This window comes from Balaenoptera borealis (assembly GCF_965194805.1).
Source record: "Balaenoptera borealis genome assembly, contig: HAP1_SCAFFOLD_754, whole genome shotgun sequence".
NCBI lineage: Eukaryota > Metazoa > Chordata > Mammalia > Artiodactyla > Balaenopteridae > Balaenoptera > Balaenoptera borealis.
Window position 1 is genome coordinate 156,164 of NW_028123447.1, and position 25,530 is coordinate 181,693.

Sequence of the window (25,530 nt, forward strand, 5' to 3'; positions counted from 1 at the left end):
AGAGAAGTAATGAGACATAAACTTAAAGGGCTTTTTCCTGGCACATTCCATTCTAGTTTACAACCTAGAACACCACTTCCATTAAGGCTCTGTTGCATTAGTAACCAGATTTGGTAAAGGAGAAATGCTGCCGCCTTGTGGCCGTTTCCCACAAGAGCGGCTTTACACCCACAGCTAATGGTCATTAACATTCAGAAGGACTCGGGGCCGTAAAGGACACCTGCCCTCAAAAATTGTGCTGAGGTAAGGAATGGACAAAACAATTCAAAACAGGCCAATTTTTCAAGAAGATAGTATGAAGAGTGAAGTTTTACTCCCTCTCTTTAAAAAAAAAAAGGAAAATGGATAAAAGCTCAACCTCAGGAAGTATTAGACTCATGCAATCTAATCTACAAAAAGGTTTCAACGCACACCAGTCGACTGACCATCAGCAAAAAGTCTACAAACAATAAATGCTGAAGGGGCTTTAGAGAACTCTGTACCCTCTACCTGCTGGTGAGACGTAAAGTCGTAACAGCCAACAATGAGAACAGAAAGGAGCTGCATTAAAAAGTAAAAATTGAGGTACCATTTAATCCAGCAGGCACGCCACTGGGCCTCTCACCTGAGAAGACCAGAATCGAGAAGACATAGGCTGCAAAAGCTGCACTGCAGCCTTATTCACAATAGCCAAGACAGTGAAGCAACCAAAATGTTCTTCAACAGGTGAATGGATAAAGAAGAAGTGGTCCATGTACACAATGGAATATTAGCCATGGAAAACAATGAAACACTGCTCTTTGAGGCACCACAGGTGAACCTGGGGATAATCACCAAACATGATGTAAGTCGGAAAGCAAAAGACCTATATCCTATGATATCACTTACAGGGGTTAGCTAATAACTGACACAAATGAACATATTTCCACAGAGAAAGACGCTCACAGAATTAGAAAACAAACTATGCTCATGTAAAAGGAAAGGTGGGGGGAATGGATAAATTAAGATTAGTGTTACTATACGTATACAAATACATATTATATACATTTATCAAAAAGACCGACCATATAGCAAGGGAGGTCTACAGAAAACGCTGTAATATTTTACATGGGAAGAGGATCTGTACAAGTGTAGACATATATAATGTACAAATGAACCAGATTCTGTACACCTAGGACAAACAATATTCTAAAATTTACCCCGATTAAAAAAAGTAAAAAAAAAAAACAAGAAGAAGTAATGAGACATAAACTTATGGGGGTTTCTCCTGGCACATTCCATTCTAATTTAAAACCTAGGAACACGACTTCCTGGAAGGCTCTGCTGCCTTGGTACCCAGATTTGGGAACGGAGAAATGATGCCTCCTTGTGGCCATTTCCCACAACAGCAGCTTTAAACACATTGCTAAAGGTCACTAAATATTCACCAAACTTGCATTTATTTAAATGACACCTGCCCTCCAAAAGTTCCTGGGGTCGAAAATCGACCAAAATTTCAAAAGAGGGCAACCTTTCAAGATGACAATTTCAAGAGGTATACTGTACTCACATTTTTTTTAACAGAAAACAAAAAGGCGAGGAAAAATGATGAATTTCAGGAATTTTTAAAGACATGCAAACCCAAATTACAAAAACCGATCAGCTCACAGCAGTCAGAATGGCCATTAGCAAAAATGCTGCAAACAATAAATGCTGAAGTGATTGTGGAGAGATGCTTACCCTCTCTTCTATGGGGGACGTGGTAAGAGCCACTAATGAAAACACAATGGAGGTGCTTTGAACATTGAGCTACAGGTCAATCATTCACACCCAGTGCTGGGCGTAACCCCTGAGAAATGAGAATCAAAAAGTCACAGGCTGGCAATCCTGCACTCCAGCAATATTTACCATAGCCAACACTTGGAAGCAACGAAAATATCCATCAATACAGGAATGCACCAAGAAGAAGTGGTCTATGTACACAATGGAATATTACTCCAATAAAAACTATAAATTAAATTTAAAAAACAAACAAAAGTAAGGAGACATCCGCTTTTGTGGGTTTATCCGGGCACATTCCACTCTAATTTATAACCGAGGAACACCACTGGCCGGGAGAGCTGTTTCCCTAGTTACCAGAGTGGGGAACGTAGAAAGGCTGCCATCCTCTGGCCGTTACCTGCAAAAGCAGCTTTAAAACCTGTGCTAATGCTCACTTCATATGAACAAGTATGGCAGGGCTGTAAATGAAACCTGCCCTCAAAATGTTTAGAGGGAGGTAAATGGCCAAAGCATTTCAAAATGTGACACATACTTTAAGAAAACACTTTGAAGAACTAAGCTGTAATCACAGATTGAAAAATAAAAGCACGTGCCTTAAAGCTCAATTTCAGCGGATTATGAGACACATGCAAATTCAACCACAAAGAGGTATTATCTCAAACCAGTCAGAATAACCATCAGCAAGAAAACTATAAACAATAAATGCTGAAGGTGTTGTGGAGAAATGCATACGCTCAACTTTAAGAGGGACGTAACTTGGAAAGAGCCACTAATGAGAACTGAATGGAGGTGCCTTTAAAAGGGAAATATTGAGCTACCATATGATCCAGCAGGCCCCTTCCTGGACCTATAACCTCCGAAGACAGAACTGGAAAGACACAGGCAGGCAAAACTGCACTGCACAGTATTACAATAGCCAAGATATGGAAGTAACCAAAAAGTCCACCAACAGATGGGGGGACAAAGAAGAACTGCTACATGTAGAGATGGAATATTAGCTAGCGAAAAAATGAAACAATGCCATTTGCAGCACCATAGATGCGTCTAGAAGGAATCACGCAACTTGTAGTAAGTGAGAAAACGAAAGACACATATCCTATCCTATCACTTGTAGGTGTTACCAAAAAATTGATACCAATGAAGATATTTCCACAGAGAAAGGCAATCACAGATTCATTAAACAAACTGATGGTTCACTAAATGGAAAGGTGTGAGGATTGGATACATTACGATATTGGGGTTAACAGAGATATACAAACACATGTGAAATACAGAATCACCAAAGACCTACAGAATACCAAGAGAAGACTACTCAACATTGTGTCATAACCTACATGGGAAAAGGATACGAAGAAGAAGAGATATATGTATATGTGTGAAAGAACCACATCTTGCACACCTAGAGCAAACAAAATCTTGTAATCAAATTTGCTGTGATAAAAAATAAAAATTTACTTAAAAATACGAACAAGAAGTAATGAGAAGGGGGTGCTCGGGCTCCGGCCCACAGTTCGAGCGGCGAGAGCACTCAGAGACACGACGCGGGCCAGAGGGGAGTGAGCGGGCGCCTCAGTGTCCTCCCCCTTCCCACCCTTCGCCTCGCCGCCTTCTCCCCCCTCAGCCGGACCGGAATTATGTGATCCCGGAAGTTCCGGCGCCACTGCTGTGTGGGATAAACAGTAATGGCGGAGGCTGCAGCTCCGGGAACAACAGCCAAAACATCAAGAGCAGGAGCGGCAGGGGCGGCGGTGGCAGCGGCCTCCCCCACCCCTATCCCCACAGTTACCTCCCCGTCCCTGCGGGCACGGGATTTGGCAGCGACGGCAGCGGCGGCGGCTGGACCAAACAGGTCACCTGCAGGTATTTCATGCATGGGGTTTGTAAGGAAGGAGATAACTGTCGATACTCACGTGACCTCTCTGAGAGTCCATATGGTGTAGTGTACAAGTATTTTCAGCGAGAGTACTGTATTTACGGAGACCGCTGCAAATATGAACACAGCAAGCCATTGCAACTGCTACAGCTCTAACTGCAAAGTCACCCCTTGCTGCTTCCTCAAGTCTCTCATCAGTAGTTGGACAGATTGGTGAAATGCATATGGGCGAAGCTGAGTCAAGAAATTCAAACTTTTCAACTGTAGGAGCTGGTTCAGAAGACTGGGTGAACGCCATTGAGTTTGTTCCTGGGCAGCCCTACTGTGGCCGTACTGCCTCTTCCTCCACTGAAGCACCCCTGCAGGGCTCAGTGACCAAGGAAGAATCAGAGAAGGAGCAAATTGCAGTGGAAACAAAGAAGCAGATCTGCCCCTATGCTGCAGTGGGAGAGTGCCGATATGGGGAGAACTGTGTGTATCTCCATGGAGACGCGTGTGATATGTGTGGGCTGCAGGTCCTCCATCCAGTGGATGCTGCCCAAAGATCACAACACATCAAATCTTGCATCGAGGCCCATGAGAAGGACATGGAGCTCTCGTTTGCTGTGCAGCACCGCAAGGACATGGTGTGTGGGATCTGCATGGAGGTGGTCTATGAGAAAGCCAACCCCCGCGAGCGCCGCTTCGGAATCCTCTCCAACTGCAACCACACCTACTGTCTCAAATGTATTCGCAAGTGGAGGAGTGCTAAGCAATTTGAGAGCAAGATCATAAAGTACTGCCCAGAATGCCGGATCACATCTAACATTGTCATTCCAAGTGAGTACTGGGTGGAGGAGAAAGAAGAGAAGCAGAAACTCATTCAGAAATACAAGGAGGCAATGAGCAACAAGGTGTGCAGGTATTTTGACGAAGGACGTGGGAGCTGCCCATTTGGAGGGAACTGCGTTTACAAGCATGCGTACCCTGATGCCATAGAGAGGAGCCACAGAGACAGAAAGTGGGAACATCAAGCACATACCGGGCCCAACGAACGAACCACTTCTGGGAGATCATTGAGGAGAGAGGGAAAGGCAACCCCTTTGACAACGACGAAGAAGAGGTTGTCACCTTTAAGCTGGGCGAGATGTTGCTTGTGCTTTTGGCTGCAGGTGGGGACGACGACCTGACAGACTCTGAAGACGAGTGGGACTTGTTTCACGATGAGCTGGAAGATTTTTATGACTTGGATCTATAGCAGCTTTGCTGGGCGTGTGAACTGGTCTGCTGAGCCTCAGACGGCAGCCCTCCCCACTGGTGGCAGCAGTGCCCGTGGTTCTCTTCTAGGCAGGCCTCTCAACTCCAGGTGCTGTCGTAATAATTTTTACCCAGGGCCTGTCTTCTCAATCCCTCACCTTTCCCCAAGGAGTGTGTTGTTTTCTCTGTTTAAAAAAGTTACAAAAATGAATCTTAAAGTTAGTTTTCTTGTAACATGAATTTAACGGTCAGACAGCGTGTAGGTTTGCTGCGTCATCTGTTTTCAGCCAGATTCACACGGTTCAAGGGTAGCATTTCTGGATTTCCAGTACTCATTTTTGAGGACCCCAGGTTCAAAAGTAACAGCATTGGCCCTGCTTTTGGGTCCAAGAATTGGGGTGATAGGTGAAGGATCTGAACTGTGGCGTGTAGCCTTCTGCTATAGACTTAGGCGGATGCTTGAGGTTTCTGGTGAATTCTGCACATCTGTGTTTCTATATCTGTCCCCTGCCCTGGAATCCCCACCCTGTGCACTCGTTCTGTGGTTTTCGTCTCTTGTTTAATTGCACACAAGTACTACTGCTGGGTAACCAGAACCAGGTGCGACTGTGTTGAGATTTTTACTGTGTTTAGCCTGATAGGAAAATGGTGAAAGAACACATATAAAGATATAGCGGAATAAAAGAAATGCAGAGTTGGAAGTTGACTCCCAAGGGCTGATAGACTTGGTACGTGTGAGTGTGTAACAAGCTTCTCTTCCCTGCATAGATGCAGTGTCTGTAGCCTTGGTGGAAAAACTCAAGTTTACTGGTTTCAGCCTCGTGTGGCAAATAGATCTTAAAGGACAAAGCAGTATATTGGTAGCTGTTAATAGAGCAGGGCTAGCTCTGTCTATATAAATAGGGAAATGGGCTTAGCCATAGAGGTTCAACTATCTGGTTATCTCATGGATTAACACAAACTGGGTCTCAGTTATACAGTTGTATTTAATGTTTTATGATCTCCTAGACTTTCTAGTCCAGGCACTTTTTGACAAACCTTTGTCCTCATTTGAGGGGTTTTGTTGTCGGGTTCTTGGGTCCGTTTGTGTGGGTATTTGCCTCATTCCATCCCTGAGCTTTGCAGCTAGACAGGTGTGATTCAAAACTATGTTCTAAGGTGTTTCCTGTAGTGGAGTAATTGGCTTGCAGTAGTAAGTCATGTTTTTCCACTAAAAGGGGACGGAGGGGTGGTAATCCACGAGATAAGCTAAAGTTAAATTGTTAGAAGAATTCCTTGATCAGAAAATATAAATTTGCGTTTTGTTGCTCTATTTCCTGAAAGTGACTTGGAGATGCCCCTGATTTGTCCATCTACTGCTTTGATTCCTTGGATACCACTCATACTTTCACGTTAAGCAAAAACAAGTAATTCTTGCAGGGGTCTCTGTCTTTTTCAGCAGCCCTTTTGTAAGACGCACTTTTCCCATATAAAACAATTTTTAACCGCCCCCCCACCCAAAAAGAGAAGTAATGAGACATAAACTTAAAGGGCTTTTTCCTGGCACATTCCATTCTAGTTTACAACCTAGAACACCACTTCCATTAAGGCTCTGTTGCATTAGTAACCAGATTTGGTAAAGGAGAAATGCTGCCGCCTTGTGGCCGTTTCCCACAAGAGCGGCTTTACACCCACAGCTAATGGTCATTAACATTCAGAAGGACTCGGGGCCGTAAAGGACACCTGCCCTCAAAAATTGTGCTGAGGTAAGGAATGGACAAAACAATTCAAAACAGGGAATTTTTCAAGAAGATAGTATGAAGAGTGAAGTTTTACTCCCTCTCTTTAAAAAAAAAAGGAAAATGGATAAAAGCTCAACCTCAGGAAGTATTAGACTCATGCAATCTAATCTACAAAAAGGTTTCAACGCACACCAGTCGACTGACCATCAGCAAAAAGTCTACAAACAATAAATGCTGAAGGGGCTTTAGAGAACTGTGTACCCTCTACCTGCTGGTGAGACGTAAAGTCGTAACAGCCAACAATGAGAACAGAAAGGAGCTGCATTAAAAAGTAAAAATTGAGGTACCATTTAATCCAGCAGGCACGCCACTGGGCCTCTCACCTGAGAAGACCAGAATCGAGAAGACATAGGCTGCAAAAGCTGCACTGCAGCCTTATTCACAATAGCCAAGACAGTGAAGCAACCAAAATGTTCTTCAACAGGTGAATGGATAAAGAAGAAGTGGTCCATGTACACAATGGAATATTAGCCATGGAAAACAATGAAACACTGCTCTTTGAGGCACCACAGGTGAACCTGGGGATAATCACCAAACATGATGTAAGTCGGAAAGCAAAAGACCTATATCCTATGATATCACTTACAGGGGTTAGCTAATAACTGACACAAATGAACATATTTCCACAGAGAAAGACGCTCACAGAATTAGAAAACAAACTATGCTCATGTAAAAGGAAAGGTGGGGGGAATGGATAAATTAAGATTAGTGTTACTATACGTATACAAATACATATTATATACATTTATCAAAAAGACCGACCATATAGCAAGGGAGGTCTACAGAAAACGCTGTAATATTTTACATGGGAAGAGGATCTGTACAAGTGTAGACATATATAATGTACAAATGAACCAGATTCTGTACACCTAGGACAAACAATATTCTAAAATTTACCCCGATTAAAAAAAGTAAAAAAAAAAAACAAGAAGAAGTAATGAGACATAAACTTATGGGGGTTTCTCCTGGCACATTCCATTCTAATTTAAAACCTAGGAACACGACTTCCTGGAAGGCTCTGCTGCCTTGGTACCCAGATTTGGGAACGGAGAAATGATGCCTCCTTGTGGCCATTTCCCACAACAGCAGCTTTAAACACATTGCTAAAGGTCACTAAATATTCACCAAACTTGCATTTATTTAAATGACACCTGCCCTCCAAAAGTTCCTGGGGTCGAAAATCGACCAAAATTTCAAAAGAGGGCAACCTTTCAAGATGACAATTTCAAGAGGTATACTGTACTCACATTTTTTTTAACAGAAAACAGAAAGGCGAGGAAAAATGATGAATTTCAGGAATTTTTAAAGACATGCAAACCCAAATTACAAAAACCGATCAGCTCACAGCAGTCAGAATGGCCATTAGCAAAAATGCTGCAAACAATAAATGCTGAAGTGATTGTGGAGAGATGCTTACCCTCTCTTCTATGGGGGACGTGGTAAGAGCCACTAATGAAAACACAATGGAGGTGCTTTGAACATTGAGCTACAGGTCAATCATTCACACCCAGTGCTGGGCGTAACCCCTGAGAAATGAGAATCAAAAAGTCACAGGCTGGCAATCCTGCACTCCAGCAATATTTACCATAGCCAACACTTGGAAGCAACGAAAATATCCATCAATACAGGAATGCACCAAGAAGAAGTGGTCTATGTACACAATGGAATATTACTCCAATAAAAACTATAAATTAAATTTAAAAAACAAACAAAAGTAAGGAGACATCCGCTTTTGTGGGTTTATCCGGGCACATTCCACTCTAATTTATAACCGAGGAACACCACTGGCCGGGAGAGCTGTTTCCCTAGTTACCAGAGTGGGGAACGTAGAAAGGCTGCCATCCTCTGGCCGTTACCTGCAAAAGCAGCTTTAAAACCTGTGCTAATGCTCACTTCATATGAACAAGTATGGCAGGGCTGTAAATGAAACCTGCCCTCAAAATGTTTAGAGGGAGGTAAATGGCCAAAGCATTTCAAAATGTGACACATACTTTAAGAAAACACTTTGAAGAACTAAGCTGTAATCACAGATTGAAAAATAAAAGCACGTGCCTTAAAGCTCAATTTCAGCGGATTATGAGACACATGCAAATTCAACCACAAAGAGGTATTATCTCAAACCAGTCAGAATAACCATCAGCAAGAAAACTATAAACAATAAATGCTGAAGGTGTTGTGGAGAAATGCATACGCTCAACTTTAAGAGGGACGTAACTTGGAAAGAGCCACTAATGAGAACTGAATGGAGGTGCCTTTAAAAGGGAAATATTGAGCTACCATATGATCCAGCAGGCCCCTTCCTGGACCTATAACCTCCGAAGACAGAACTGGAAAGACACAGGCAGGCAAAACTGCACTGCACAGTATTACAATAGCCAAGATATGGAAGTAACCAAAAAGTCCACCAACAGATGGGGGGACAAAGAAGAACTGCTACATGTAGAGATGGAATATTAGCTAGCGAAAAAATGAAACAATGCCATTTGCAGCACCATAGATGCGTCTAGAAGGAATCACGCAACTTGTAGTAAGTGAGAAAACGAAAGACACATATCCTATCCTATCACTTGTAGGTGTTACCAAAAAATTGATACCAATGAAGATATTTCCACAGAGAAAGGCAATCACAGATTCATTAAACAAACTGATGGTTCACTAAATGGAAAGGTGTGAGGATTGGATACATTACGATATTGGGGTTAACAGAGATATACAAACACATGTGAAATACAGAATCACCAAAGACCTACAGAATACCAAGAGAAGACTACTCAACATTGTGTCATAACCTACATGGGAAAAGGATACGAAGAAGAAGAGATATATGTATATGTGTGAAAGAACCACATCTTGCACACCTAGAGCAAACAAAATCTTGTAATCAAATTTGCTGTGATAAAAAATAAAAATTTACTTAAAAATACGAACAAGAAGTAATGAGAAGGGGGTGCTCGGGCTCCGGCCCACAGTTCGAGCGGCGAGAGCACTCAGAGACACGACGCGGGCCAGAGGGGAGTGAGCGGGCGCCTCAGTGTCCTCCCCCTTCCCACCCTTCGCCTCGCCGCCTTCTCCCCCCTCAGCCGGACCGGAATTATGTGATCCCGGAAGTTCCGGCGCCACTGCTGTGTGGGATAAACAGTAATGGCGGAGGCTGCAGCTCCGGGAACAACAGCCAAAACATCAAGAGCAGGAGCGGCAGGGGCGGCGGTGGCAGCGGCCTCCCCCACCCCTATCCCCACAGTTACCTCCCCGTCCCTGCGGGCACGGGATTTGGCAGCGACGGCAGCGGCGGCGGCTGGACCAAACAGGTCACCTGCAGGTATTTCATGCATGGGGTTTGTAAGGAAGGAGATAACTGTCGATACTCACGTGACCTCTCTGAGAGTCCATATGGTGTAGTGTACAAGTATTTTCAGCGAGAGTACTGTATTTACGGAGACCGCTGCAAATATGAACACAGCAAGCCATTGCAACTGCTACAGCTCTAACTGCAAAGTCACCCCTTGCTGCTTCCTCAAGTCTCTCATCAGTAGTTGGACAGATTGGTGAAATGCATATGGGCGAAGCTGAGTCAAGAAATTCAAACTTTTCAACTGTAGGAGCTGGTTCAGAAGACTGGGTGAACGCCATTGAGTTTGTTCCTGGGCAGCCCTACTGTGGCCGTACTGCCTCTTCCTCCACTGAAGCACCCCTGCAGGGCTCAGTGACCAAGGAAGAATCAGAGAAGGAGCAAATTGCAGTGGAAACAAAGAAGCAGATCTGCCCCTATGCTGCAGTGGGAGAGTGCCGATATGGGGAGAACTGTGTGTATCTCCATGGAGACGCGTGTGATATGTGTGGGCTGCAGGTCCTCCATCCAGTGGATGCTGCCCAAAGATCACAACACATCAAATCTTGCATCGAGGCCCATGAGAAGGACATGGAGCTCTCGTTTGCTGTGCAGCACCGCAAGGACATGGTGTGTGGGATCTGCATGGAGGTGGTCTATGAGAAAGCCAACCCCCGCGAGCGCCGCTTCGGAATCCTCTCCAACTGCAACCACACCTACTGTCTCAAATGTATTCGCAAGTGGAGGAGTGCTAAGCAATTTGAGAGCAAGATCATAAAGTACTGCCCAGAATGCCGGATCACATCTAACATTGTCATTCCAAGTGAGTACTGGGTGGAGGAGAAAGAAGAGAAGCAGAAACTCATTCAGAAATACAAGGAGGCAATGAGCAACAAGGTGTGCAGGTATTTTGACGAAGGACGTGGGAGCTGCCCATTTGGAGGGAACTGCGTTTACAAGCATGCGTACCCTGATGCCATAGAGAGGAGCCACAGAGACAGAAAGTGGGAACATCAAGCACATACCGGGCCCAACGAACGAACCACTTCTGGGAGATCATTGAGGAGAGAGGGAAAGGCAACCCCTTTGACAACGACGAAGAAGAGGTTGTCACCTTTAAGCTGGGCGAGATGTTGCTTGTGCTTTTGGCTGCAGGTGGGGACGACGACCTGACAGACTCTGAAGACGAGTGGGACTTGTTTCACGATGAGCTGGAAGATTTTTATGACTTGGATCTATAGCAGCTTTGCTGGGCGTGTGAACTGGTCTGCTGAGCCTCAGACGGCAGCCCTCCCCACTGGTGGCAGCAGTGCCCGTGGTTCTCTTCTAGGCAGGCCTCTCAACTCCAGGTGCTGTCGTAATAATTTTTACCCAGGGCCTGTCTTCTCAATCCCTCACCTTTCCCCAAGGAGTGTGTTGTTTTCTCTGTTTAAAAAAGTTACAAAAATGAATCTTAAAGTTAGTTTTCTTGTAACATGAATTTAACGGTCAGACAGCGTGTAGGTTTGCTGCGTCATCTGTTTTCAGCCAGATTCACACGGTTCAAGGGTAGCATTTCTGGATTTCCAGTACTCATTTTTGAGGACCCCAGGTTCAAAAGTAACAGCATTGGCCCTGCTTTTGGGTCCAAGAATTGGGGTAATAGGTGAAGGATCTGAACTGTGGCGTGTAGCCTTCTGCTATAGACTTAGGCGGATGCTTGAGGTTTCTGGTGAATTCTGCACATCTGTGTTTCTATATCTGTCCCCTGCCCTGGAATCCCCACCCTGTGCACTCGTTCTGTGGTTTTCGTCTCTTGTTTAATTGCACACAAGTACTACTGCTGGGTAACCAGAACCAGGTGCGACTGTGTTGAGATTTTTACTGTGTTTAGCCTGATAGGAAAATGGTGAAAGAACACATATAAAGATATAGCGGAATAAAAGAAATGCAGAGTTGGAAGTTGACTCCCAAGGGCTGATAGACTTGGTACGTGTGAGTGTGTAACAAGCTTCTCTTCCCTGCATAGATGCAGTGTCTGTAGCCTTGGTGGAAAAACTCAAGTTTACTGGTTTCAGCCTCGTGTGGCAAATAGATCTTAAAGGACAAAGCAGTATATTGGTAGCTGTTAATAGAGCAGGGCTAGCTCTGTCTATATAAATAGGGAAATGGGCTTAGCCATAGAGGTTCAACTATCTGGTTATCTCATGGATTAACACAAACTGGGTCTCAGTTACACAGTTGTATTTAATGTTTTATGATCTCCTAGACTTTCTAGTCCAGGCACTTTTTGACAAACCTTTGTCCTCATTTGAGGGGTTTTGTTGTCGGGTTCTTGGGTCCGTTTGTGTGGGTATTTGCCTCATTCCATCCCTGAGCTTTGCAGCTAGACAGGTGTGATTCAAAACTATGTTCTAAGGTGTTTCCTGTAGTGGAGTAATTGGCTTGCAGTAGTAAGTCATGTTTTTCCACTAAAAGGGGACGGAGGGGTGGTAATCCACGAGATAAGCTAAAGTTAAATTGTTAGAAGAATTCCTTGATCAGAAAATATAAATTTGCGTTTTGTTGCTCTATTTCCTGAAAGTGACTTGGAGATGCCCCTGATTTGTCCATCTACTGCTTTGATTCCTTGGATACCACTCATACTTTCACGTTAAGCAAAAACAAGTAATTCTTGCAGGGGTCTCTGTCTTTTTCAGCAGCCCTTTTGTAAGACGCACTTTTCCCATATAAAACAATTTTTAACCGCCCCCCCACCCAAAAAGAGAAGTAATGAGACATAAACTTAAAGGGCTTTTTCCTGGCACATTCCATTCTAGTTTACAACCTAGAACACCACTTCCATTAAGGCTCTGTTGCATTAGTAACCAGATTTGGTAAAGGAGAAATGCTGCCGCCTTGTGGCCGTTTCCCACAAGAGCGGCTTTACACCCACAGCTAATGGTCATTAACATTCAGAAGGACTCGGGGCCGTAAAGGACACCTGCCCTCAAAAATTGTGCTGAGGTAAGGAATGGACAAAACAATTCAAAACAGGGAATTTTTCAAGAAGATAGTATGAAGAGTGAAGTTTTACTCCCTCTCTTTAAAAAAAAAAGGAAAATGGATAAAAGCTCAACCTCAGGAAGTATTAGACTCATGCAATCTAATCTACAAAAAGGTTTCAACGCACACCAGTCGACTGACCATCAGCAAAAAGTCTACAAACAATAAATGCTGAAGGGGCTTTAGAGAACTGTGTACCCTCTACCTGCTGGTGAGACGTAAAGTCGTAACAGCCAACAATGAGAACAGAAAGGAGCTGCATTAAAAAGTAAAAATTGAGGTACCATTTAATCCAGCAGGCACGCCACTGGGCCTCTCACCTGAGAAGACCAGAATCGAGAAGACATAGGCTGCAAAAGCTGCACTGCAGCCTTATTCACAATAGCCAAGACAGTGAAGCAACCAAAATGTTCTTCAACAGGTGAATGGATAAAGAAGAAGTGGTCCATGTACACAATGGAATATTAGCCATGGAAAACAATGAAACACTGCTCTTTGAGGCACCACAGGTGAACCTGGGGATAATCACCAAACATGATGTAAGTCGGAAAGCAAAAGACCTATATCCTATGATATCACTTACAGGGGTTAGCTAATAACTGACACAAATGAACATATTTCCACAGAGAAAGACGCTCACAGAATTAGAAAACAAACTATGCTCATGTAAAAGGAAAGGTGGGGGGAATGGATAAATTAAGATTAGTGTTACTATACGTATACAAATACATATTATATACATTTATCAAAAAGACCGACCATATAGCAAGGGAGGTCTACAGAAAACGCTGTAATATTTTACATGGGAAGAGGATCTGTACAAGTGTAGACATATATAATGTACAAATGAACCAGATTCTGTACACCTAGGACAAACAATATTCTAAAATTTACCCCGATTAAAAAAAGTAAAAAAAAAAAACAAGAAGAAGTAATGAGACATAAACTTATGGGGGTTTCTCCTGGCACATTCCATTCTAATTTAAAACCTAGGAACACGACTTCCTGGAAGGCTCTGCTGCCTTGGTACCCAGATTTGGGAACGGAGAAATGATGCCTCCTTGTGGCCATTTCCCACAACAGCAGCTTTAAACACATTGCTAAAGGTCACTAAATATTCACCAAACTTGCATTTATTTAAATGACACCTGCCCTCCAAAAGTTCCTGGGGTCGAAAATCGACCAAAATTTCAAAAGAGGGCAACCTTTCAAGATGACAATTTCAAGAGGTATACTGTACTCACATTTTTTTTAACAGAAAACAAAAAGGCGAGGAAAAATGATGAATTTCAGGAATTTTTAAAGACATGCAAACCCAAATTACAAAAACCGATCAGCTCACAGCAGTCAGAATGGCCATTAGCAAAAATGCTGCAAACAATAAATGCTGAAGTGATTGTGGAGAGATGCTTACCCTCTCTTCTATGGGGGACGTGGTAAGAGCCACTAATGAAAACACAATGGAGGTGCTTTGAACATTGAGCTACAGGTCAATCATTCACACCCAGTGCTGGGCGTAACCCCTGAGAAATGAGAATCAAAAAGTCACAGGCTGGCAATCCTGCACTCCAGCAATATTTACCATAGCCAACACTTGGAAGCAACGAAAATATCCATCAATACAGGAATGCACCAAGAAGAAGTGGTCTATGTACACAATGGAATATTACTCCAATAAAAACTATAAATTAAATTTAAAAAACAAACAAAAGTAAGGAGACATCCGCTTTTGTGGGTTTATCCGGGCACATTCCACTCTAATTTATAACCGAGGAACACCACTGGCCGGGAGAGCTGTTTCCCTAGTTACCAGAGTGGGGAACGTAGAAAGGCTGCCATCCTCTGGCCGTTACCTGCAAAAGCAGCTTTAAAACCTGTGCTAATGCTCACTTCATATGAACAAGTATGGCAGGGCTGTAAATGAAACCTGCCCTCAAAATGTTTAGAGGGAGGTAAATGGCCAAAGCATTTCAAAATGTGACACATACTTTAAGAAAACACTTTGAAGAACTAAGCTGTAATCACAGATTGAAAAATAAAAGCACGTGCCTTAAAGCTCAATTTCAGCGGATTATGAGACACATGCAAATTCAACCACAAAGAGGTATTATCTCAAACCAGTCAGAATAACCATCAGCAAGAAAACTATAAACAATAAATGCTGAAGGTGTTGTGGAGAAATGCATACGCTCAACTTTAAGAGGGACGTAACTTGGAAAGAGCCACTAATGAGAACTGAATGGAGGTGCCTTTAAAAGGGAAATATTGAGCTACCATATGATCCAGCAGGCCCCTTCCTGGACCTATAACCTCCGAAGACAGAACTGGAAAGACACAGGCAGGCAAAACTGCACTGCACAGTATTACAATAGCCAAGATATGGAAGTAACCAAAAAGTCCACCAACAGATGGGGGGACAAAGAAGAACTGCTACATGTAGAGATGGAATATTAGCTAGCGAAAAAATGAAACAATGCCATTTGCAGCACCATAGATGCGTCTAGAAGGAATCACGCAACTTGTAGTAAGTGAGAAAACGAAAGACACATATCCTATCCTATCACTTGTAGGTGTTACCAAAAAATTGATACCAATGAAGATATTTCCACAGAGAAAGGCAATCACAGATTCATTAAACAAACTGATGGTTCACTAAATGGAAAGGTGTGAGGATTGGATACATTACGATATTGGGGTTAACAGAGATATACAAACACATGTGAAATACAGAATCACCAAAGACCTACAGAATACCAAGAGAAGACTACTCAACATTGTGTCATAACCTACATGGGAAAAGGATACGAAGAAGAAGAGATATATGTATATGTGTGAAAGAACCACATCTTGCACACCTAGAGCAAACAAAATCTTGTAATCAAATTTGCTGTGATAAAAAATAAAAATTTACTTAAAAATACGAACAAGAAGTAATGAGAAGGGGGTGCTCGGGCTCCGGCCCACAGTTCGAGCGGCGAGAGCACTCAGAGACACGACGCGGGCCAGAGGGGAGTGAGCGGGCGCCTCAGTGTCCTCCCCCTTCCCACCCTTCGCCTCGCCGCCTTCTCCCCCCTCAGCCGGACCGGAATTATGTGATCCCGGAAGTTCCGGCGCCACTGCTGTGTGGGATAAACAGTAATGGCGGAGGCTGCAGCTCCGGGAACAACAGCCAAAACATCAAGAGCAGGAGCGGCAGGGGCGGCGGTGGCAGCGGCCTCCCCCACCCCTATCCCCACAGTTACCTCCCCGTCCCTGCGGGCACGGGATTTGGCAGCGACGGCAGCGGCGGCGGCTGGACCAAACAGGTCACCTGCAGGTATTTCATGCATGGGGTTTGTAAGGAAGGAGATAACTGTCGATACTCACGTGACCTCTCTGAGAGTCCATATGGTGTAGTGTACAAGTATTTTCAGCGAGAGTACTGTATTTACGGAGACCGCTGCAAATATGAACACAGCAAGCCATTGCAACTGCTACAGCTCTAACTGCAAAGTCACCCCTTGCTGCTTCCTCAAGTCTCTCATCAGTAGTTGGACAGATTGGTGAAATGCATATGGGCGAAGCTGAGTCAAGAAATTCAAACTTTTCAACTGTAGGAGCTGGTTCAGAAGACTGGGTGAACGCCATTGAGTTTGTTCCTGGGCAGCCCTACTGTGGCCGTACTGCCTCTTCCTCCACTGAAGCACCCCTGCAGGGCTCAGTGACCAAGGAAGAATCAGAGAAGGAGCAAATTGCAGTGGAAACAAAGAAGCAGATCTGCCCCTATGCTGCAGTGGGAGAGTGCCGATATGGGGAGAACTGTGTGTATCTCCATGGAGACGCGTGTGATATGTGTGGGCTGCAGGTCCTCCATCCAGTGGATGCTGCCCAAAGATCACAACACATCAAATCTTGCATCGAGGCCCATGAGAAGGACATGGAGCTCTCGTTTGCTGTGCAGCACCGCAAGGACATGGTGTGTGGGATCTGCATGGAGGTGGTCTATGAGAAAGCCAACCCCCGCGAGCGCCGCTTCGGAATCCTCTCCAACTGCAACCACACCTACTGTCTCAAATGTATTCGCAAGTGGAGGAGTGCTAAGCAATTTGAGAGCAAGATCATAAAGTACTGCCCAGAATGCCGGATCACATCTAACATTGTCATTCCAAGTGAGTACTGGGTGGAGGAGAAAGAAGAGAAGCAGAAACTCATTCAGAAATACAAGGAGGCAATGAGCAACAAGGTGTGCAGGTATTTTGACGAAGGACGTGGGAGCTGCCCATTTGGAGGGAACTGCGTTTACAAGCATGCGTACCCTGATGCCATAGAGAGGAGCCACAGAGACAGAAAGTGGGAACATCAAGCACATACCGGGCCCAACGAACGAACCACTTCTGGGAGATCATTGAGGAGAGAGGGAAAGGCAACCCCTTTGACAACGACGAAGAAGAGGTTGTCACCTTTAAGCTGGGCGAGATGTTGCTTGTGCTTTTGGCTGCAGGTGGGGACGACGACCTGACAGACTCTGAAGACGAGTGGGACTTGTTTCACGATGAGCTGGAAGATTTTTATGACTTGGATCTATAGCAGCTTTGCTGGGCGTGTGAACTGGTCTGCTGAGCCTCAGACGGCAGCCCTCCCCACTGCTGGCAGCAGTGCCCGTGGTTCTCTTCTAGGCAGGCCTCTCAACTCCAGGTGCTGTCGTGATAATTTTTACCCAGGGCCTGTCTTCTCAATCCCTCACCTTTCCCCAAGGAGTGTGTTGTTTTCTCTGTTTAAAAAAGTTACAAAAATGAATCTTAAAGTTAGTTTTCTTGTAACATGAATTTAAAGGTCAGACAGCGTGTAGGTTTGCTGCGTCATCTGTTTTCAGCCAGATTCACACGGTTCAAGGGTAGCATTTCTGGATTTCCAGTACTCATTTTTGAGGACCCCAGGTTCAAAAGTAACAGCATTGGCCCTGCTTTTGGGTCCAAGAATTGGGGTGATAGGTGAAGGATCTGAACTGTGGCGTGTAGCCTTCTGCTATAGACTTAGGCGGATGCTTGAGGTTTCTGGTGAATTCTGCACATCTGTGTTTCTATATCTGTCCCCTGCCCTGGAATCCCCACCCTGTGCACTCGTTCTGTGGTTTTCGTCTCTTGTTTAATTGCACACAAGTACTACTGCTGGGTAACCAGAACCAGGTGCGACTGTGTTGAGATTTTTACTGTGTTTAGCCTGATAGGAAAATGGTGAAAGAACACATATAAAGATATAGCGGAATAAAAGAAATGCAGAGTTGGAAGTTGACTCCCAAGGGCTGATAGACTTGGTACGTGTGAGTGTGTAACAAGCTTCTCATCCCTGCATAGATGCAGTGTCTGTAGCCTTAGTGGAAAAACTCAAGTTTACTAGTTTCAGCCTCGTGTGGCAAATAGATCTTAAAGGACAAAGCAGTATATTGGTAGCTGTTAATAGAGCAGGGCTACCTCTGTCTATATAAATAGGGAAATGGGCTTAGCCATAGAGGTTCAACTATCTGGTTATCTCATGTATTAATACAAACTGGGTCTCAGTTACACAGTTGTATTTAATGTTTTATGATCTCCTAGACTTTCTAGTCCAGGCACTTTTTGACAAACCTTTGTCCTCATTTGAGGGGTTTTGTTGTCGGGTTCTTGGGTCCGTTTGTGTGGGTATTTGCCTCATTCCATCCCTGAGCTTTGCAGCTAGACAGGTGTGATTCAAAACTATGTTCTAAGGTGTTTCCTGTAGTGGAGTAATTGGTTTGCAGTAGTAAGTCATGTTTTTCCACTAAAAGGGGACGGAGGGGTGGTAATCCACGAGATAAGCTAAAGTTAAATTGTTAGAAGAATTCCTTGATCAGAAAATATAAATTTGCGTTTTGTTGCTCTATTTCCTGAAAGTGACTTGGAGATGCCCCTGATTTGTCCATCTACTGCTTTGATTCCTTGGATACCACTCATACTTTCACGTTAAGCAAAAACAAGTAATTCTTGCAGGGGTCTCTGTCTTTTTCAGCAGCCCTTTTGTAAGACGCACTTTTCCCATATAAAACAATTTTTAACCGCCCCCCCACCCAAAAAGAGAAGTAATGAGACATAAACTTAAAGGGCTTTTTCCTGGCACATTCCATTCTAGTTTACAACCTAGAACACCACTTCCATTAAGGCTCTGTTGCATTAGTAACCAGATTTGGTAAAGGAGAAATGCTGCCACCTTGTGGCCGTTTCCCGCAAGAGCGGCTTTACACCCACAGCTAATGGTCATTAACATTCAGAAGGACTCGGGGCCGTAAAGGACACCTGCCCTCAAAAATTGTGCTGAGGTAAGGAATGGACAAAACAATTCAAAACAGGCCAATTTTTCAAGAAGATAGTATGAAGAGTGAAGTTTTACTCCCTCTCTTTAAAGAAAAAGGAAAATGAATAAAAGCTCAACCTCAGGAAGTATTAGACTCATGCAATCTAATCTACAAAAAGGTTTCAATGCACACCAGTCGACTGACCATCAGCAAAAAGTCTACAAACAATAAATGCTGAAGGGGCTTTAGAGAACTGTGTACCCTCTACCTGCTGGTGAGACGTAAAGTCGTAACAGCCAACAATGAGAACAGAATGGAGCTGTATTCAAAAGTAAAAATTGAGGTACCATTTAATCCAGCAGGCACACCACTGGGCCTCTCACCTGAGAAGACCAGAATCGAGAAGATATAGGCTGCAAAAGCTGCACAGCAGCCTTATTCACAATAGCCAAGATAGTGAAGCAACCAAAATGTTCTTCAACAGGTGAATGGATAAAGAAGAAGTGGTCCATGTACACAATGGAATATTAGCCATGGAAAACAATGAAACACTGCTCTATGAGGCACCACAGGTGAACCTGGGGATAATCACCAAACATGATGTAAGTCGGAAAGCAACAGACCTATGTCCTATGATATCACTTACAGGGGTTAGCTAATAACTGACACAAATGAACATATTTCCACAGAGAAAGACGCTCACAGAATTAGAAAACAAACTATGCTCATGTAAAAGGAAAGGTGGGGGAAATGGATAAATTAAGATTAGTGTTACTATACGTATACAAATACATATTATATACATTTATCAAAAAGACCGACCATATAGCAAGGGAGGTCTACAGAACACTCTGTAATATTTTACATGGGAAGAGGATCTGTACAAGGATAGACATATATAATGTACAAATGAACCAGATTCTGTACACCTAGGACAAACAATATTGTAAAATTTATCCCGATTAAAAAAAGTAAAAAAAAAAACAAGAAGAAGTAATGAGACATAAACTTATGGGGGTTTCTCCTGGCACATTCCATTCTAATTTAAAACCTAGGAACACGACTTCCTGGAAGGCTCTGCTGCCTTGGTACCCAGATTTGGGAACGGAGAAATGATGCCTCCTTGTGGCCATTTCCCACAACAGCAGCTTTAAACACATTGCTAAAGGTCACTAAATATTCACCAAACTTGCATTTATTTAAATGACACCTGCCCTCCAAAAGTTCCTGGGGTCGAAAATCGACCAAAATTTCAAAAGAGGGCAACCTTTCAAGATGACAATTTCAAGAGGTATACTGTACTCACATTTTTTTTAACAGAAAACAAAAAGGCGAGGAAAAATGATGAATTTCAGGAATTTTTAAAGACATGCAAACCCAAATTACAAAAACCGATCAGCTCACAGCAGTCAGAATGGCCATTAGCAAAAATGCTGCAAACAATAAATGCTGAAGTGATTGTGGAGAGATGCTTACCCTCTCTTCTATGGGGGACGTGGTAAGAGCCACTAATGAAAACACAATGGAGGTGCTTTGAACATTGAGCTACAGGTCAATCATTCACACCCAGTGCTGGGCGTAACCCCTGAGAAATGAGAATCAAAAAGTCACAGGCTGGCAATCCTGCACTCCAGCAATATTTACCATAGCCAACACTTGGAAGCAACGAAAATATCCATCAATACAGGAATGCACCAAGAAGAAGTGGTCTATGTACACAATGGAATATTACTCCAATAAAAACTATAAATTAAATTTAAAAAACAAACAAAAGTAAGGAGACATCCGCTTTTGTGGGTTTATCCGGGCACATTCCACTCTAATTTATAACCGAGGAACACCACTGGCCGGGAGAGCTGTTTCCCTAGTTACCAGAGTGGGGAACGTAGAAAGGCTGCCATCCTCTGGCCGTTACCTGCAAAAGCAGCTTTAAAACCTGTGCTAATGCTCACTTCATATGAACAAGTATGGCAGGGCTGTAAATGAAACCTGCCCTCAAAATGTTTAGAGGGAGGTAAATGGCCAAAGCATTTCAAAATGTGACACATACTTTAAGAAAACACTTTGAAGAACTAAGCTGTAATCACAGATTGAAAAATAAAAGCACGTGCCTTAAAGCTCAATTTCAGCGGATTATGAGACACATGCAAATTCAACCACAAAGAGGTATTATCTCAAACCAGTCAGAATAACCATCAGCAAGAAAACTATAAACAATAAATGCTGAAGGTGTTGTGGAGAAATGCATACGCTCAACTTTAAGAGGGACGTAACTTGGAAAGAGCCACTAATGAGAACTGAATGGAGGTGCCTTTAAAAGGGAAATATTGAGCTACCATATGATCCAGCAGGCCCCTTCCTGGACCTATAACCTCCGAAGACAGAACTGGAAAGACACAGGCAGGCAAAACTGCACTGCACAGTATTACAATAGCCAAGATATGGAAGTAACCAAAAAGTCCACCAACAGATGGGGGGACAAAGAAGAACTGCTACATGTAGAGATGGAATATTAGCTAGCGAAAAAATGAAACAATGCCATTTGCAGCACCATAGATGCGTCTAGAAGGAATCACGCAACTTGTAGTAAGTGAGAAAACGAAAGACACATATCCTATCCTATCACTTGTAGGTGTTACCAAAAAATTGATACCAATGAAGATATTTCCACAGAGAAAGGCAATCACAGATTCATTAAACAAACTGATGGTTCACTAAATGGAAAGGTGTGAGGATTGGATACATTACGATATTGGGGTTAACAGAGATATACAAACACATGTGAAATACAGAATCACCAAAGACCTACAGAATACCAAGAGAAGACTACTCAACATTGTGTCATAACCTACATGGGAAAAGGATACGAAGAAGAAGAGATATATGTATATGTGTGAAAGAACCACATCTTGCACACCTAGAGCAAACAAAATCTTGTAATCAAATTTGCTGTGATAAAAAATAAAAATTTACTTAAAAATACGAACAAGAAGTAATGAGAAGGGGGTGCTCGGGCTCCGGCCCACAGTTCGAGCGGCGAGAGCACTCAGAGACACGACGCGGGCCAGAGGGGAGTGAGCGGGCGCCTCAGTGTCCTCCCCCTTCCCACCCTTCGCCTCGCCGCCTTCTCCCCCCTCAGCCGGACCGGAATTATGTGATCCCGGAAGTTCCGGCGCCACTGCTGTGTGGGATAAACAGTAATGGCGGAGGCTGCAGCTCCGGGAACAACAGCCAAAACATCAAGAGCAGGAGCGGCAGGGGCGGCGGTGGCAGCGGCCTCCCCCACCCCTATCCCCACAGTTACCTCCCCGTCCCTGCGGGCACGGGATTTGGCAGCGACGGCAGCGGCGGCGGCTGGACCAAACAGGTCACCTGCAGGTATTTCATGCATGGGGTTTGTAAGGAAGGAGATAACTGTCGATACTCACGTGACCTCTCTGAGAGTCCATATGGTGTAGTGTACAAGTATTTTCAGCGAGAGTACTGTATTTACGGAGACCGCTGCAAATATGAACACAGCAAGCCATTGCAACTGCTACAGCTCTAACTGCAAAGTCACCCCTTGCTGCTTCCTCAAGTCTCTCATCAGTAGTTGGACAGATTGGTGAAATGCATATGGGCGAAGCTGAGTCAAGAAATTCAAACTTTTCAACTGTAGGAGCTGGTTCAGAAGACTGGGTGAACGCCATTGAGTTTGTTCCTGGGCAGCCCTACTGTGGCCGTACTGCCTCTTCCTCCACTGAAGCACCCCTGCAGGGCTCAGTGACCAAGGAAGAATCAGAGAAGGAGCAAATTGCAGTGGAAACAAAGAAGCAGATCTGCCCCTATGCTGCAGTGGGAGAGTGCCGATATGGGGAGAACTGTGTGTATCTCCATGGAGACGCGTGTGATATGTGTGGGCTGCAGGTCCTCCATCCAGTGGATGCTGCCCAAAGATCACAACACATCAAATCTTGCATCGAGGCCCATGAGAAGGACATGGAGCTCTCGTTTGCTGTGCAGCACCGCAAGGACATGGTGTGTGGGATCTGCATGGAGGTGGTCTATGAGAAAGCCAACCCCCGCGAGCGCCGCTTCGGAATCCTCTCCAACTGCAACCACACCTACTGTCTCAAATGTATTCGCAAGTGGAGGAGTGCTAAGCAATTTGAGAGCAAGATCATAAAGTACTGCCCAGAATGCCGGATCACATCTAACATTGTCATTCCAAGTGAGTACTGGGTGGAGGAGAAAGAAGAGAAGCAGAAACTCATTCAGAAATACAAGGAGGCAATGAGCAACAAGGTGTGCAGGTATTTTGACGAAGGACGTGGGAGCTGCCCATTTGGAGGGAACTGCGTTTACAAGCATGCGTACCCTGATGCCATAGAGAGGAGCCACAGAGACAGAAAGTGGGAACATCAAGCACATACCGGGCCCAACGAACGAACCACTTCTGGGAGATCATTGAGGAGAGAGGGAAAGGCAACCCCTTTGACAACGACGAAGAAGAGGTTGTCACCTTTAAGCTGGGCGAGATGTTGCTTGTGCTTTTGGCTGCAGGTGGGGACGACGACCTGACAGACTCTGAAGACGAGTGGGACTTGTTTCACGATGAGCTGGAAGATTTTTATGACTTGGATCTATAGCAGCTTTGCTGGGCGTGTGAACTGGTCTGCTGAGCCTCAGACGGCAGCCCTCCCCACTGCTGGCAGCAGTGCCCATGGTTCTCTTCTAGGCAGGCCTCTCAACTCCAGGTGCTGTCGTAATAATTTTTACCCAGGGCCTGTCTTCTCAATCCCTCACCTTTCCCCAAGGAGTGTGTTGTTTTCTCTGTTTAAAAAAGTTACAAAAATGAATCTTAAAGTTAGTTTTCTTGTAACATGAATTTAACGGTCAGACAGCGTGTAGGTTTGCTGCGTCATCTGTTTTCAGCCAGATTCACACGGTTCAAGGGTAGCATTTCTGGATTTCCAGTACTCATTTTTGAGGACCCCAGGTTCAAAAGTAACAGCATTGGCCCTGCTTTTGGGTCCAAGAATTGGGGTAATAGGTGAAGGATCTGAACTGTGGCGTGTAGCCTTCTGCTATAGACTTAGGCGGATGCTTGAGGTTTCTGGTGAATTCTGCACATCTGTGTTTCTATATCTGTCCCCTGCCCTGGAATCCCCACCCTGTGCACTCGTTCTGTGGTTTTCGTCTCTTGTTTAATTGCACACAAGTACTACTGCTGGGTAACCAGAACCAGGTGCGACTGTGTTGAGATTTTTACTGTGTTTAGCCTGATAGGAAAATGGTGAAAGAACACATATAAAGATATAGCGGAATAAAATAAATGCAGAGTTGGAAGTTGACTCCCAAGGGCTGATAGACTTGGTACGTGTGAGTGTGTAACAAGCTTCTCTTCCCTGCATAGATGCAGTGTCTGTAGCCTTGGTGGAAAAACTCAAGTTTACTGGTTTCAGCCTCGTGTGGCAAATAGATCTTAAAGGACAAAGCAGTATATTGGTAGCTGTTAATAGAGCAGGGCTAGCTCTGTCTATATAAATAGGGAAATGGGCTTAGCCATAGAGGTTCAACTATCTGGTTATCTCATGGATTAACACAAACTGGGTCTCAGTTACACAGTTGTATTTAATGTTTTATGATCTCCTAGACTTTCTAGTCCAGGCACTTTTTGACAAACCTTTGTCCTCATTTGAGGGGTTTTGTTGTCGGGTTCTTGGGTCCGTTTGTGTGGGTATTTGCCTCATTCCATCCCTGAGCTTTGCAGCTAGACAGGTGTGATTCAAAACTATGTTCTAAGGTGTTTCCTGTAGTGGAGTAATTGGCTTGCAGTAGTAAGTCATGTTTTTCCACTAAAAGGGGACGGAGGGGTGGTAATCCACGAGATAAGCTAAAGTTAAATTGTTAGAAGAATTCCTTGATCAGAAAATATAAATTTGCGTTTTGTTGCTCTATTTCCTGAAAGTGACTTGGAGATGCCCCTGATTTGTCCATCTACTGCTTTGATTCCTTGGATACCACTCATACTTTCACGTTAAGCAAAAACAAGTAATTCTTGCAGGGGTCTCTGTCTTTTTCAGCAGCCCTTTTGTAAGACGCACTTTTCCCATATAAAACAATTTTTAACCGCCCCCCCACCCAAAAAGAGAAGTAATGAGACATAAACTTAAAGGGCTTTTTCCTGGCACATTCCATTCTAGTTTACAACCTAGAACACCACTTCCATTAAGGCTCTGTTGCATTAGTAACCAGATTTGGTAAAGGAGAAATGCTGCCG

At 44.0% G+C, this 25,530-nt stretch overlaps 4 pseudogenes across 4 annotated transcripts; all 4 read left to right on the forward strand.

Annotated features, from left to right (window-relative positions):
- The first annotated feature begins 3,422 nt into the window (after positions 1-3,422).
- On the forward strand, positions 3,423-4,850 carry LOC309621598 (E3 ubiquitin-protein ligase makorin-1 pseudogene; annotated as a pseudogene). Its single transcript has one exon. The product of its transcript is annotated as an E3 ubiquitin-protein ligase makorin-1 pseudogene (transcript).
- Positions 4,851-9,771: 4,921 nt separating this feature from the next.
- On the forward strand, positions 9,772-11,199 carry LOC309621616 (E3 ubiquitin-protein ligase makorin-1 pseudogene; annotated as a pseudogene). Its single transcript has one exon. The product of its transcript is annotated as an E3 ubiquitin-protein ligase makorin-1 pseudogene (transcript).
- Positions 11,200-16,120: 4,921 nt separating this feature from the next.
- Positions 16,121-17,548, forward strand: LOC309621596 (E3 ubiquitin-protein ligase makorin-1 pseudogene; annotated as a pseudogene). Its single transcript has one exon. The product of its transcript is annotated as an E3 ubiquitin-protein ligase makorin-1 pseudogene (transcript).
- Positions 17,549-22,468: 4,920 nt separating this feature from the next.
- Positions 22,469-23,896, forward strand: LOC309621602 (E3 ubiquitin-protein ligase makorin-1 pseudogene; annotated as a pseudogene). The gene has a single exon. The product of its transcript is annotated as an E3 ubiquitin-protein ligase makorin-1 pseudogene (transcript).
- Positions 23,897-25,530: the final 1,634 nt, after the last annotated feature.